General features: G+C 38.8%; 1 protein-coding gene across 1 annotated transcript in view; it reads right to left on the minus strand.

Annotated features, from left to right (window-relative positions):
• Nucleotides 1-16,581, minus strand: part of LOC143235863 (cell adhesion molecule Dscam1-like) — a 185,382-nt gene that overhangs the window by 33,757 nt on the left and 135,044 nt on the right.

Below are 16,581 nucleotides of genomic sequence, written 5' to 3' on the forward strand. Positions count from 1 at the left end.
CCAGTGGCTCAGAACTAGAAAATGGTAAAGACTCACATATTCCACTAGAAAAACAAGTGTGAGGGATATAATACAGGGGACAGTCTGGAGGACCAATGACACTTAAGAAAATGCAATGTATGACCATGAAAATTCCTATTTTAAAATTCAGAACACCCTGATTTATTCAATTGAAGGGAAGCTATCTCTTTCTACTTTACCTGTATTAGTCCACAGGTGAGTTCAGTCTGAAATGGGCAATATTATGTAAGAAAAATATTCTAAGGCAACCTACTAGCAATCTTCTGGAACATCCCATCTCAAAAGTATGTTCAGATTTAAGAAATAGCAAGTATACCTGAACAGGCAACATTTGTTAGAGTGGGATTCAAAATGAAAAAAGGAACTGCCACTGAAAGAAAAATTATATATACATAAAAAAGATAAATTCTGGAGTGAGATGGATTATGAAAATCACCCTAGGAAAAATAAATATAAAGGTACAAGTTGGTTCCATCATAGCTGAGAGTATTTATAGCTAGGGCCTGAAAATGAGGAAGCAGAGTCCAAGAAAATGGTAACTTGTTATTCTAAAAAGTGGCAAATGCATCCAGATGAGGTGTACTTTGCTGATTGCATAATGATGGAAAAACCTGAGGGTCAAGAGACCTGAGGGAACAAACTGTTTATGGTCTGGAAAGGTAATTACCCCCAAAAGGAGATCTAAGGTTCAATTACAAATAGAATGGGTGTTCTTCTGGTGACTGATATAGGCCACCACTGGAGAACTGTTTGAATGGATCATGAAAAGTCGTTTCTGTACAATAAGAATAAAACAATCAAAGCCCATTGGTCATGCAGTGTGCCTAAAACAAGGGTACAAGTGCCTCCATAGAATCAAAAGTCCCCAAAAGCAATCGTACCTTATGAGTAAAAAGGAAGGGAACAGCAAGAAATTGGAGAACTGAAAACTCCATTGAATATTTTCAAAATGGAGAAAGATGTGTCTGACTGAGGGGGTTATTGAAAAAGACTTCTCCAACTTGATACTCCAACCCACATAAACTACTTGTAGTGGTAGAAATTTATCCCCAAACAATAAAAAGTCAGACAAAGGCTTTGATCGCCCAACAAAAGACAAACAGAACTAATGCAGGCTCAAATGGCAAAGCAGAAAACTGACACACAATCCTGTGGTGGCTTAATTGAGGATAGCATTGTGACCAATGCAAAAATGGAACACAGAGATAGGCATTTGATATCTTTAACTTGGTTATTCACAGTCCTAGAGAAAAATTCAAAAGGTGATTGAGGCAGTACAGATTGATCACAGAATGTTAGTCTCTGGTTTTGTGAGAATCACAAAAAGCTAGGAGTAAAACCTGGTGAAGGTTGGCGGACAGATTCTGTAATAGAAGAGTAAACAACATCCTTAGACAAATGCTGACTGGTAGTAGGATCCCGACGTGATGGAAGAGATGCTGGTACAGAAGAAAAGAGTAGATGAGGAAAGGGAACAGATAAAAGTTCTTCTGACAAAACCCGGATAATCCAAGGATTAATAGCCAATTACTGCAATAGGAAAGTAAAACCATCCAAACATTTCTTTACTGAATAATCACTGGTACTGTTGGTGATGATGAAACCTATGTCAAGAAATAGGACAAATAGCTGAACTCCTATTGGTAGAAACAGGTAGAGGGTAGGTAGGTGCAGGATAGGCAAAAGAAACAGAAGATTGTATAGGCTCAGAATAAGACAAATGTGCAACCAAAGATAAAAGGATCAAATTCTGCCCAATAGATTCCACATGTGATTGCAAAGACTTGAGAGTATGACCTAAAATGGACTGATTAAGAAAAGGAACCATCTGTAAGTTCCAAAGATAAGTAGACAGCTGATAAACCAAAGACTAAACAGCATCTTTCTCCAGAAGTTATCAACGGCAAAGAAACTATGTGTGAAAGGATAATTAGTGATGTCGAGAAACCCCACTTGGAGAGAAATATATATGTAAAAACAGTTCGTTTGGGTTGAGAAAATATTTTACGTAAAGGAGCGAACAACGTTTCGACCTTCTTTGGTCATCGTCAGGTTCACAAAGAAAAAAGAGGTAACTGCACGGAAGCTGACCACATATTCGAAAGGGGTTGTGTAACTGAGTGTCGGAATGTAGAGGACGTGCTTAGATGTTTGAATATATAATTTTATATTATTTATTTTATTATTTTTAATATAGGTATAAAGGTGTTCCTTTGTATTGGTTTATTTTGGGGTTAAGTTGTTGTATAAGTAAGGCTTCTTTAATTTTGCGTTTGTTTATGTTTGTTTCTTTATTTAGTATTTGAGTGTTTTCTGTGGTTATATTGTGTTTATTTGACTTTCCAGCGTTCGAAAACGTGTGAAGGTGACTTTTTATATTCTTTAAATCTGGTTTCCATTTTTCTACTTGTTTCTCCAATATAGAAGTCGTGGCAGTTATCACATTGTATTTTATAAATAATGTTGGTGTGGTGTTTGTCAGTGTAGGTTTTACATAGTATAGACCTCAGGTTTGTGCCTGGTTTTTGAATAAATTTGGTATTAACTGGAATGTCATATTTTGTTACTAGTTTTTGCAAATGTTGGTTTTTTTTTGTTGATGTTGGTAATATACGATACGCAGCAGTATATAGTTTCATGATTTCTTGATTCGTGAGATATATTTACTTTTGTTGGTTGATTTTGCTTTCTGTCTAGGTGTGTGTGTATAATGTTTTCTACGGTTTATGGAGAAAACTTATTGATGTTGATGAAGTATTGTTTTATTATGTCTAATTCATCGTTAATTTTATTTGGTGTGCATAGTTTTATGGCTGTGTTTATTTGGTTCCTTAGTATGTTGAGGTTTTGTTTTGTTCCATGTGCCAAGTCCCAAAGAATGTATAGTCCAGTATGGGTGATTTTACGGTGGATTTCTGTTATAAATTGTGTATCGGTTCTTATAATTTTGAGGTTAAAAAATGATATTTGATTGCTTTCTTCCTGTTCACATGCGAAGTTAATGTTGGGATGTATAGAATTAATGTAATTGAAAAAAATTAAGTGTCTGTTCTGTAGATCTGAATCCCGCAACCGTGTCATCTACATATCTGTACCAGTATAGTGGTGGATGTAATGCTGTGTTAATTGCTTGTGTTTCAAACTGTGTCATAAAAATATTGGCTAGAACTGGTGATACTAGGTTGCCCATGCTTAGACCATTTGTTTGTATATAGTTGTGGTTGTTGAACATGAAGTTTGTCTTCATTGTGGTGAATTTATGAGGGTTGCTAATTGGTTTTTGGGAATGTCTATAGACGGGTTTGGGTCTCGGATATACAGTTCTAAGTCTATCTTGCAGGCTTCAGTGGTTGGAACTTCTGTAAAGAGGGATATAACATCGACTGGCCATTAAGGCTTTATAATTAAGTTGATTTAGATTAGACTTGAAATTAAAAGAGTCTTTGATGAATGAGCTGGCTGATGTTACATATTTGGAGAATGCCCATGCTATGTATTTACCAAGTTTGTAATTAAACAATTCATATGTGGACATTATTGGTCGTAATGGACAATCTGGTTTATGAGGTTTGGGGATGCCGTATATTTGTGGTGTGTGTGAGTCGGTTTTACATAGGTAGGAATAAAGTGTTTGAAATTGTGTTGGCTTTTCTCATTTTTACTAGTATTTTGTTTAGTTGCGTCTCGTGTGTCTTTGTTAAATTTGTGTGTATTGGTTTAAATTTGTTCGTGTCTGATAGGATGTTCTTCATTGTTTGGATGTATTCATTCGTGTTTATTATGACTATAGCATTACATTTATCTACTTTTCGAATTTTTATCATTGATGTCGAGAAAACCCACTTGTAGAGAAATATATATGTATAAACGTCTCGTTTTTGCATATATATTAGAATTTTTATGATTTTATTTTGTTTTAGGTTTTTAATGGAATTAATGTCTCTTTTTGTATGATTGTTTTTTATCTTTCTGTTTTGTGAAATTACGTTGATGGCTTTGTGAGAAAATTCTTTAAAAAATTGTTTAAGATGTTGTTTTTAGGTGTTTCTGGAAAATATAAATTTTTAATTTTTTCAGGGATGTTTGTCTGTTGGATGTCAATAAAATTGTCTAAGTTGTCTTCTTTCTGTTGGTTGTTTTCTTGTTTTTGTTTTCTGTAGAAAGTATCACAAGTCTCCTGGCTAGATCTTCTAAACATGTTTTGATTTTTGAGGTTGGAATGTACCTAGGTGCTATTGTGAAGTTGAATCCTTTGTTAAGTAGATGTATCTCGTCTGTGTTTAATTGTCGGTCGGATCTGTTAATTATGAAGTTAGTCAACGGTTTGTGGTGATGCCTTTTCTGTTGTTTGCATCATAGTTTTTCAAGTTTTTTATTGTGGTAGATCTTTTTCTCTCTATCATTCTTCGTGTTGATTTGGTTTATGTTTTGTTGTATAAGTCCGTAAATCTCTGGTTTAATGCAGCATGCCAGTTGACGATCTAGGTTCATTTTTTGTTTTTGTAAGTCATGTAGTTCTTTGGGTTTCATGTTCAGCATGGATTTAAGTAGTTTTTTCTGTAAATTTTGGATAGTGTTTGTGTATTTATTAAGAAACTAAGAAATTTAAACCAAAGAATTATCAATAGAAGAAATGATATCTATTTCATTCAACAATGTAGAAAGGATCAACTAACCCCTAATTTTGTAAAGGTAAAACTGTCAAAAAATGTTCAACAACCACAACTATATACAAACAAGTGGCCTAAGCATGAGCAACCCAGTACCACCAGTACTAGCCAATATTTTTATGACACAAGTTGAAACACAAGCAATTAACACAGGGAAGAAAGCAATCAAATATCATTTTTTAACCTCAAAATTACAAGAACCGATTCACAATTCAAAACAGAAATCCACCGTAAAATCACCCATACTGGACTATACATTCCTTGGGACTCAGCACATGGAACAAAACAAAAACTCAACATACTAAGAAACCAAATAAACACAGCCATAAAACTATGCACACCAAATAAAATTAACGATGAATTAGACATAATAAAACAATACTTCATCAACATCAATAAGTTTCCTCCACAAACCGTAGAAAACATTATACACACACACCTGGACAGAAAGCAAAATCAACCAACAAAAGTAAATATATCTCACGAATCAAAAAATCATGAAACTATATACTGCTGCGTATCATATATTACCAACATCAACAAAAAAACCAACATTTGCAAAAACTAGTAACAAAATATGACATTCCAGTCAATACCAAATTTATTCAAAAACCAGGCACAAACCTGAGGTCTATACTATGTAAAACCTACACTGACAAACACCACACCAACATTATTTATAAAATACAATGTGATAACTGCCACGACTTCTATATTGGAGAAACAAGTAGAAAAATGGAAACCAGATTCAAAGAACACAAAAAGTCACCTTCACACGTTTTCGAACACTAGAAGTCAAATAAACACAATATAACCATAGAAAACACTCAAATACTAAATAAAGAAACAAACATAAACGCAAAATTAAAGAAGCCTTACTTATACAACAACTTAACCCCAAAATAAACCAATACAAAGGAACACCTTTATACATATATTAAAAATAATAAAATAAATAATATAAAATTATATATTCAAACATCTAAGCACGCCTTCTACATTCCGATACTCAGTTACTCAACCCCTTTCAAACATGTGGTCAGCTTCCGATCAGTTATCTCTTTTTTTCTTTGTGAACCTGACGATGACCGAAGAAGGTAGAAACATTGTTCGCTCCTTTACGTAAAATATTTTCTCAACTCAAACGATACATTTTTACATATATATGTGTGAAAGGATATACCCAAAGCGAAAAATTATGGTATTGTGTAAGTAATTAGGGAAATGGTATTTCTCCAAAAAAAGAGGTACTTGCTGCAGGACAGTTGTAAGGATAAGTCAAAGGTGGAGAAACTGTACATGGGATAATATGATAGGATTTTTAGGGTCAGTTCCTCATAACAGCAAAGGTAATTCCAACTGTTGGGAGTCAAGAAAACGTTGATCAGCCAAGGCAAAAAAATTATTCAAGGCCTATGGAGGGCAAGACATTTTAGCACCCACTCTGAGAAACAAAATGCTCAACATAAACCCTGATGTCAGAAGAAGGACAGAAAACCAAATACTCTGAGGAAAAGGTGTTGCAATAAGAAAGGAGCAGGATTATAAGACCTCAGAAAAAAAAAACACGAAATGTAATATACCTGAAAAATCATTTTAAAAGGCTGAGTTATCCCTAGTAGATTCTAAAGGAGAGTATTGGGAAGGCATGGCATAGTATGTGGAGGGAAAAAGGCTGTCAAAAACGTCTTCATCATAAACAGGTTTTTGTAGATTCACAAGGAAGTTGAGCAATATCAGAGAAGAAGGCCAAACGTGTAATGATTAATCTCTCATGAATTAAAGCCAAACTTCCTAATCTAAAGTTCTCCTGATTGAAATCTGTGTAACTGTTCTGGCAGTAAGTAGAAGAAAATCAGAAAAGGTAGCATGAACTTCATAATTCATCATAAATGGTGGAAAATTAAGAAATGTGTATTAAGAAAAACATGCAAAGAAAGCACAATCGAACAATGTCTGCACTAGAAGTTGAAGTTTGGTAGAATCAAAGAGAAGGTATCACATCCATCAGAAGAATATGTGGCATGTTGATTTACACGTGATACACAATTGAACAATACTGGTTGTGTGGTACATGTGAGTTCCAGATATGGGACATATGAAAGTATTTTTGCATATAGAGGGCAGCCCTAAAAGAGAATATTCAGAGATGCTAGTACTGTACTGAAAACAATTATAACTCATTTAATACACATAGCTATTATAGATCTCAATAGATTTACAAAACAATACCATTTTATCATCAGAAATATAGTACACAGGTTTATTCCAAGACGTTTGCAGTTACTGAATTATTTCGAGTAACATTATTTATAGAAAGCAAAAGCAAAATTCAATATGGCTGGGCCTTTAAGTAACCTTTCGTTAATATATAGCACACTAGTGTATAAAACTAACACAATGGATGAAATACAGAAAAATCTCACATATTAAACTTAAATAATTTCTTTTAAAATAATATATCTGCTATTGCTTCTTTATTTTAACTTTTTCACTGTAAACGTAATGTCAAGTACATTTGATGTAACAATAAAGAATGAATTTATGTATTCAATATGCATTTTTCATAGCCATGCTTAGTCAGAGGTCTAGCTTCATATATGCTTTAATAGAATTTCTATGACTAATGGCAGCTACACTTAACATAGCTTTGAACAATAAACAAACAACTTTATTTTCATTTCATCTAACATATATGACTTGCGTTGTTTTCCTCTTACAGTCTTATAACACGTCAACTAATATAAGATTGACTCATGCACCATAGGTTTTTATCTATGGCCTAAAGAAAAGGTTTGGTTTGTTTTGAATCTTACGCAAAGCTACACAAGAGCTATTTGCACTAGCTGTCTCTAATTGTGCAGTGTAAGACTAGAAGGAAGGCAGTTAGTCATCACCACCCACTGCCACTATTTGTGCAATGTTCATTCAGCCACTAACCTCATGTGAGATTCACTCCTAGTACAGCTGACTCCCTCTGTGCTGTAGAACACTCTTATCATTTTGAGATTCAACTAAAAAAAACATGCTAAAGAGGGGAGGATGTATTGGAAATGCGAGAAGACAAATATCTATTGGAAGTAAATTTTCAATGCAAGAAAATGTTAACTTCATACACAATAACTTTTCTCTCATAATAACTGTATTCCACATTAAAATAGTAGATGCACTGATGTAAAAACTACCATGGAGAGCACTCTTTGGAAGATATTTGAAGATATTCCATGTAGTTTGACACTATAATGTATAGGATCACAATCATGGAAGACCATACTATTTCTGTACCAGGTATAGTTTTTGCCCATTGTCAAGATATGTGTTACAAAACAGGACAAAAAAGATGCATATCTAGCCAGTAATCAGACAACTCAAATTATAATTGTGTAGAGCAACTGGAGAATATCAGATCATATTAGGCCAAAAAAAGTAGTGTTAGGCGTATGGACCATGGTAGGAGGAGAGTTCAAACCTCCAAAGCAGAAAGAGAAACAAAAACAACTTTTGTCCTGACAACTCAGTCAGAGAACACATGCAGCAGACTCTGTTCAGAATCAACACCAGGCCACCCTGGAACTTGACATTTGGAATGAGGAATGCAAATGTGGTGAGTTGATTGATTAATTGATTGATTGATTTAGTGTTTCATTGTACAAAGCAGCTAGGCTATCTGCGCCAAACGTCCGGTAAAGTAAATGTAATAAAATACATAAAAGGAAATGAAGGTGAAACAAAACATCATTGAAAAACAGAAAAAGCATAAAACCAATGTTGACACCTAGTTTACAATGTTAAGAGAGAAAGCAGAGAAAAAGAAGTTGTAAAGTACTTTCTGTAGCATAATGGTAATGATCATAATCTGCCAGGAAGACTAACAGGTAAGTTCAAGAACCACCGTCAGTCACCTGAAGTTGGCCTTTCCAGTCCTGGTTCTGGGTTATGTGTCATAGCAGCCACTATCAAAATGTAAAATAATAGAAGTTTTAAAAGACATATAACAAAATCGTAATAATGAGTAGCCAAATGTCCAGTAAAAAGGTAAAAGTCAAGTAAATGGAGTAAAATTTGTAAAAGTAAACGAAGGTAAAAACAAAACAGCAATTAAAAACAGAAAATTGCATAAAACTGATGTTGACATCCAGTCTATAAAGTTGTAAAGGATGTCCTGCAGCCTAATGGTAATGATCATAACCCGCCAGGAAGACTAACAGGCAAGTACCGGAACCATCGTCAGTCACCTGAAGTTGGTCTTTCCAGTCCTGGTCCCAGGTTATGTGTCATTATGGCCAGTACCAAAGGGTAAAGTAATAAAAGTTTAAAAGACATGCAGCAAAATTGGAATAACAACTCGCCAGGACGACTAACGGGTAGTTCAAACGGATAGTTCAAACAGAAGCGTTAGTCACCTGAAGTTGGCCTTTCCAGTCCTGGTGTCGAGTTATTTAATGTTCTGGCCATTTTTCAATGTCAAATTGAACTAGAGAGAATGAAACTGTGAAAAGGGAACCACAACTAAAATGGTGTAATGAATAAATATCCAACACTTAAATGAAATTAAAAAAGATTAATGGCCATTAAAAACTAAAAACTTTATCAAGGTGGACAGAGTCACCATCACCAAAAACACTGTCCAATGTTACAGATTAACCCTGGGAAAAAACATGTTGGGCCCGGCATGGCCAAGCGTGTTAAGGCGTGCGACTCGTGATCTGAGGGTCGCGGGTTCGCATCCCCGTCGCGTCAAACATGCTCGCCCTTTCAGCCGTGGGGGCGTTATAATGTGACGGTCAATCAAAATATTCGTTGGTAAAAGAGTAGCCCAAGAGTTGGCGGTGGGTGGGGATGACTAGCTGCCTTCCCTCTAGTCTTACACTGCTAAATTAGGGACGGCTAGCACAGATAGCCCTCGAGTAACTTTGTGCGAAATTCAAAAAACAAACAAACAAAAAATACATGTTTAAAATATTGCCGTCGTTGAGAATCGTAACGATGGCAAGAAAGTAAAATGTGGCTGATAGTGATTTGAGTGTTACACAAACTGCACACTGGTGCATCAGTTCCAGGTAAAAGAAAACGATGAGTTATAAAACTGTGACCAATGCGTAATCTAGTTAGAACAACTTCCTCCTTCTGAACCTTACGGAAGCTAGATGGCCAAAGGCCAATATAGGGTTTTATTTGAAAATGCTTGTTGTCGCGTTGCTCACTCCAAGTGGACTGCCAGCTGGCACGGAGCAAAGCCTTGAATACAAGACCATAGTCCATGTACGGAACAGGCACAGTGGTGATAGTGCCGGAGCAGATAGATTTAGCTGCCGTGTCTGCAAGCTCGTTTCCGCGAATACCAACATGGCCTGGTATCCAGAAAAACTGGATAGAAGTAGCAGATATTGAGAAATGGGTCAGTAGATTTTGAATATCAGCGAGAACAGGGTGTGAGCCAACGTGTAGCGATTCCAGGGCCAGTATAGAACTAAGCGAGTCAGTATAAATAGTGCAGTTGGAGTACTGCTCAGCTTTAATATGATCCAGGGCAAGAGATATGGCATACAGTTCAGCAGTGAACACAGAAGCTGTAGAGGGGATTCTGTGTGCAACCACCAAACCATCACAAACCATGGCAGAGGCCACTGAATTACCTGATTTGGAACCATCTGTATAAATGGGAATGGAATGATTGTTTGAAAGATGTTTATTAAATAAATGACGGTACTTCCAATCTGGAGTATCTGCCTTTTTCAGATGACTGAAAGAAAGGTCACATTTGGGGGCTGTAATAAGCCATGGTGGGATGGGCTGACCTGTACAATCTGCAATGTTATCCAAGGACAGACCCAAGTCATCAACTTGGGCCTGGATGTGAAGGCCAAATGGAGCAATGGCAGATTGTCTGTTCTGAAAAAGTACAGCCCACCGAGGAAGGAAAACACATCCCCAGGTGGGATGCTTTGGTAAGGAACGCAGTTTTGAAGAATATAGTAAAGATAGTTGCAAACGGCGAAAATGCAGAGAAGGTTCATGAGATTCAACGTATAAGCTTTGAACTGGAGAGGTGCGGAAAGCCCCAGTGCAGAGTCGAAGTCTTTGGTGATGAATAAGGTTTAGCATCTTTAAGGCCGAGGGTCTGGCAGAGCCATAGACCATTGATCCATAGTCGAGTTTTGATCGAATAAGAGCACGATATACCTTTAACATAGAACATCGATCTGCTCCCCAACTGGTAGTAGAGAAGACACTGAGGATGTTCTGTGCTCTTGTGCATTTGACCCGTAGCTGCTTTAAATGTGGTATAAAGGTCAGCTTACGGTCAAAGATAAGCCCTAAGAACTTGGTCTTAGGGACCACTGGCAGCGAAACTTCACTGATATGAAGTTCAGGATCAGGGTGAAAACCCCGTTGGCGGCAAAAGTGCATGCAAACGGTTTTAGAGAGAGAGAAATTAAAGCCATTCGCCATAGTCCACTTCAGTACACGATTGAGGGCAGTTTGTAGTTGCCGCTCAATATATCTCATGTTCGACGACTGACATGAGATGTGAAAGTCGTCGACATACAGCCCATTCGCAATAGAAAGGGAGTTGTTCAGTGATAGCATTTATCTTTATACTGAAAAGTGTGACACTCAAAACACAGCCCTGAGGGTCTCCAAGTCCCTGTACAAAAGAACGCGAAAGTGTCGAACCCACACGAACTTGGAATCTCCTGTCCATTAAAATTTTTGTAATAAACATGGGTTTTTTTGGCCACATAACCCATATGTATGGAGGTCTCGCAAAACACCATACCTCCATGTTGTGTCATAAGCCTTCTCAATGTCAAAGAATATTGATACAAGATGTTGGCGTTTGAGATAGGTTTCTATGATTGACGTTTCAAGTCGAATTAGGTGGTCTGTGGTGGAGTGCTGTCGTCGGAACCCACACTGGGTGGGCGAGAGGAGATTGTTTGATTCGAGAAACCAAACAAGACGAGCATTAACCATCCTTTCTAAGGTCTTACAGAGACAGCTCGTCAAAGCAATTGGACGATAGTTTAAAGGAATCTTGGGATCTTTCCCTGGCTTAGAGAAAGGTAAAATACAAGCCTAACGCCAGGCATCAGGAAAAACATTCTCCTGCCAGATCTGGTTAAAGACAATTAGAAGAACATCAAGAGAAGCAGGAGATAGATGGTGAAGCATGTCATAGTGTACATCATCAGGTCCAACAGATGTACTGCCAGACCGAAGAAGGGCCATTTTCAGTTCCACCAGTGTAAAGGGATAATTATAGTCAAAGAGACAGTCAGTTTGAAAGGAAAGAGGTGAACGCTCTGCCTGAGTCTTGATGGCCAAGAAGGTGGAGGAACAAGCAGAAGTGCTAGATATCAGGCAAAAGCTTTCACCTAGAGTATCAGCGATGCTCTGGACATCAGCCACCTCCTGACCATCAGTGAGTAAGATCGAGAGGGGGACAGAATTGTAGTGTCCACTGACCTTTCGAATTCTGTCCCATATGACCTTGGAACTGGTGGTAGAAGATATGCTGGTTGTGAACTTAATCCAAGATTCCTCCTGGCTTTGACGTCTTACCCACCTGGCATGTGCCCGGGCCCGTTGGAAAGCGACACGGTTCGAAAGTGTGGGATATCTACGAAAAGTATCCCAGGCCCGTTTTTGAGCCTTCCGTGCTAAGTGGCAAGCAGGATTCCACCACGGACGAGGATATCGTGGAAAACGTGTCGAGATTTTAGGAATACACTGAGCAGCTGCTTGTATAATACAGCCAGTTACCGCTGCCACACAGTCGTCTATTAATGGCTGATTCACGATGGCAGGATCAAGTTGTGCGAGAGTAGTGAAAGTAGATCAGTCTGCCTGATCCAGCTTCCACCGGGGCACGCGGGTAGGGTGGCAACGACCACGGCCAGTCTCTCTCAAAAGTATAGGAAAATGATCACTGCCGAGCGGATAATTGTCAACCCTCCATGAAAAATGGGAGAATAATGAAGGGAAGCAAACTGAAAGATCAATAGCGGTAAAGGACTGACTAGGTGCATGAAAATAAGTGGAAGAACCAATATTGAAAAGAGAAAGATTGTGATCAGAGAGCATACGCTCTACAGAGCGACCCCTCCCATCAATAACAGCACTTCCCCAGAGGGGATGATGTTCATTAAAGTCCCCCAGGAGTAGAAAGGGAGACGGCAACTGTCAACGAGAGCATCAAGGTCTGATTGATTATATGTCTCTCCAAGCGACAGGTAGAGAGAACAAACAGTGATGGTATGACCCAAGGAAACACGAATGGCTACGGCCTCCAAGGGTGTGCTGAGTGACAAAGACAGGGTAGGCACATGCTGATCAACCAATAGTGCCACCCCTCCATGTACTCGTCCATCACACAGCCTGTCATTTCTGTACAGAGAAAACTGCCAAATGGTGACTGCATCAGCAGGTTTTAGAAATGTTTCTTGTAAGGAAAGACACATGGGATGGTAGGAAGCAATCAGTGTGTTGATATCATCCAGATTAGAACGTAAACCTCGACAGTTCCATTGTATCAAGGTGGCCATTTTTAATGATGGGTAGGTGAAGTGGCTGGAGAACCCTTTTGTGTACGACCACGTCTTTTTTCCTTACTGTCCTTAGTCGGAAGAGGTCTATCAACCTCCATGGATCCTGCCCTGGGTCGATTGAGCAGATCTTTGTTATTGGAAGGGGATTCCAGTGACTGAGGACGCGAACGAATGATTGTTTTGCCTCTTGGGGTGGGAGAAAAAGATGTATCAGAAGAAATGCCTGTATTTGAAACTGAAGGATGTGTATCTTGAGGTGTTTTGGAATGTATGGGAGGAACAGAGATGGGTGTGGAAGTCGATTCATCAACCTTTAAACCATGGAGGTCAAAAGGCTTTTCATTTGTTTTGAAAACGATTCTCTTGGAGACACAGAGAGATCTGTCTGCACTCCCACTGTAGTTGTGGAATGAAGTGCAGCAGCATATGTCCAAGATGGAGTGGCGGGCAGCAATTTTCGAGCCTCGGGATAACTAATGTTATGTATGAGTCGTTTTTAAATGCTGCACCTCTTTTTCCTCCAACCATTTTGGGCAAGAACGAAAGTAGGAAGGGTGAGAACCATTGCAGTTGACGCAATGTGGGTCCATGTCACATTCATAGGAATTGTGGTTTTTGCCACCGCAACGAGCACATGTCAGGGAACCACGACATAATGTCTTTGAGTGGCCGAACTTCTGACATTGGAAACATCGGAGAGGGTTTGGAATGTATGGCCGTACCCTGCTAATTAGATAACCTGCCTTGATGGTAGCAGATGCACGTGATGATGTAAATGTCAAAACGAGGGTATTTGTTGGCAGTGTAACTCCATCTTTGCGAGTGGAGATGCGCCTCACTGCAGAAACTCCTTGAGTGGAGAGACAAGCAAGAATCTCTGACTCGGGGACATTCTTCAAATCCCTCTCAACAATAACTCCTCGTGATGAATTCAAGGTAGCATGAGGGGTAACCTCAATAGGTATATCCCCAATTGCCGTTGAATTCAAGAGGAGTTCATTGTGGTGGGTTGTGGATGTTTCAACTAATATGTCTTCAGATCGAAGCTTCTTTACTGACTTTGAGAGCCAGCAAGACCCTCTAGTCCCTTCTGAATAAAAAAGGGGGATAATTGCCTTAAAGGTTTTTCTGAAAGAGAATGTAATATAAGAAAATGAGGTACGTGTGTTACAGATGTCGAAGATTGCTGCTCAGAGTATTCAAGACGTTGTCGCTTACCTATTGACCGTTTTTTCACTATTTTATTTAATGTTTTTGAAGGAGGATCCATGGGAAAAGGAAAAATTTCGGTACCCACTGACCCCACCCACCATGGAGCCCTACGAGGTGACGCACTACAATGTCATGCAAGGACAATGCAGCAACGCCAGGGTTTCGTGAGCACTATACCCAAACACCAGCATCAGGCACAATGTCTACAACACCCGTTGAGAACTTCCAACACTGGTACTTGGTTGACTCTAGCCCAAGTGGACCAGCCGATTGACCCAAGGGAATTCAAGTCTACAGGAATTCAAGGCCAAAGTGGTGTGTTAGGGTTGGACCCTTCAACCACCAGGATCCTCTCCTCTCCTTCACGGGTCGCCACGCACGGCAAACATGTGGGTGGATGTTTAGATCCCAGAGAAGGTAACCAGACAGAACAGAACCTTCCCTGGGAGGTCCCCTCACCACGTACAGGTATCCACACCGAGGGGCAAATGTGGTGAGCCAACTCCAGTCCAAAACCAGGTGATGTTGAGAATTTTTAGTTTATTCCACAGTAGAAGGAGAATCCTTACCAACCACGCGTGTGAGGACTTATGTTGGCCGGTACTATGCCAATCCAACACCATACTACCCAGAAACAGATATCCAGGCAATATAGGATAGGGTAAAAAGATGGAGGGATGAACTGCTTGTGATGAGTTTCTCCAATCCAAAACCATGCAGCACTGGGTATTTGTTTTCTGGTATGTGGTAGGAAGATATTACTTACCATGCTCACCTATAAAATACCACTGCCCTACTCTCGATTGAGTGAATTTGATCAAATTCAAGAGGAAGCTTCCATGACCCATCACCACAACAGCTAGGAACTGGTAAGTGGTAAGGACTTCCATACTTCAGTGGGAGATGGAGAGTAACAACATAGTGGGGAAGTATGAAGGAATGCAGCACTATAAGACAGTGCAAAGGGTGGCCACAAAAACTCTATGGCTGTATACTGTGGATTTATATTAAAGTAAACTTGAACAGGCACCTCTCACCACAGAGTGAGATCTGAAGAAAGAGAAAAGGTCACTACATAGGAAAAAAGTAAACCAGAACTCCCCATTTCAGAGTCTAAATAAGGTTTTAAGAGTAGCAAGAAGCAACAAACAACACCAAGATAAGGAGGAGATGGACAAATGATGCTAGTAGTTGGAGAAGTAGTCCACATTCAAGCCTTCAGAATCTGTTCCTCTGGATAACAGAAGTGGGCAACCAGGGAAAAGATGCAGTGATGGATCTGGTGGGAGAAAGCATGAAAATACAAAGATAATCCTCAGATAACAATGCATAACAGAGACAAATAAACTGGTAAATCCATATGATAAGGACAGCAGAAAATGACGTGTATAGAAGAAATTATTGGCTATAAAATGATGAGAACGAAAACAATGGAAAGAAGCTATATGGGTGATATTACAGTGCAGAACCCTTACCAACAGAGATGACAATCCAGACAAGATGTGGAATACAAATGAAAGGCAAAGTGGAAGGAAATAGGAGTAAAGGAAAAGTTTCCTTCACTCGGCACTAACATCTTTGGAAAAGAAAACAGTGTGGATTGAGGAGAACATAAGTATGGTGATAGAAATATGGTAGATGTTAAGAACAAAAGTATTGAACCTACAGCATCCACAAGTGAAGTAGGGTAAGAAATATGTTTGAGGAAGAGATGGTATAAGAAGCAGGAGGCTAAAAGTTCAAAGGCAAAACACTCAGACTTCAATATGGTAAGAGAACTAGGCAGAAGGGAATGAATATTATAAAAAAAAGAAGTATAATTGGAAAAATTTTTATGGAAACAGGAAAATGAAAGGTAATGGACAAAGCCATTGTATAACCCTCAATGGCAGAAACAGAAAAATTACTGTCAAAAAGTCAGCCAGGTGGTCAAGGCACTCGACTCATAATCTGAGGGTTGCAGCTTTGAATCCTCGTCACACCAAACATGCTTGCCCTTTCAGCCATGGGGGCATTATAATGTGATGGTCAATTCACTCTTTGTTGGTAAAAGAGTTGGCAGTGGGTGGTGATGATTAGCTGTCTTACACTGCTAAATTAAGGATGGCTAGCAAGCACAGATAGCC

This window comes from Tachypleus tridentatus, chromosome 12 (genome assembly GCF_004210375.1).
Source record: "Tachypleus tridentatus isolate NWPU-2018 chromosome 12, ASM421037v1, whole genome shotgun sequence".
NCBI lineage: Eukaryota > Metazoa > Arthropoda > Merostomata > Xiphosura > Limulidae > Tachypleus > Tachypleus tridentatus.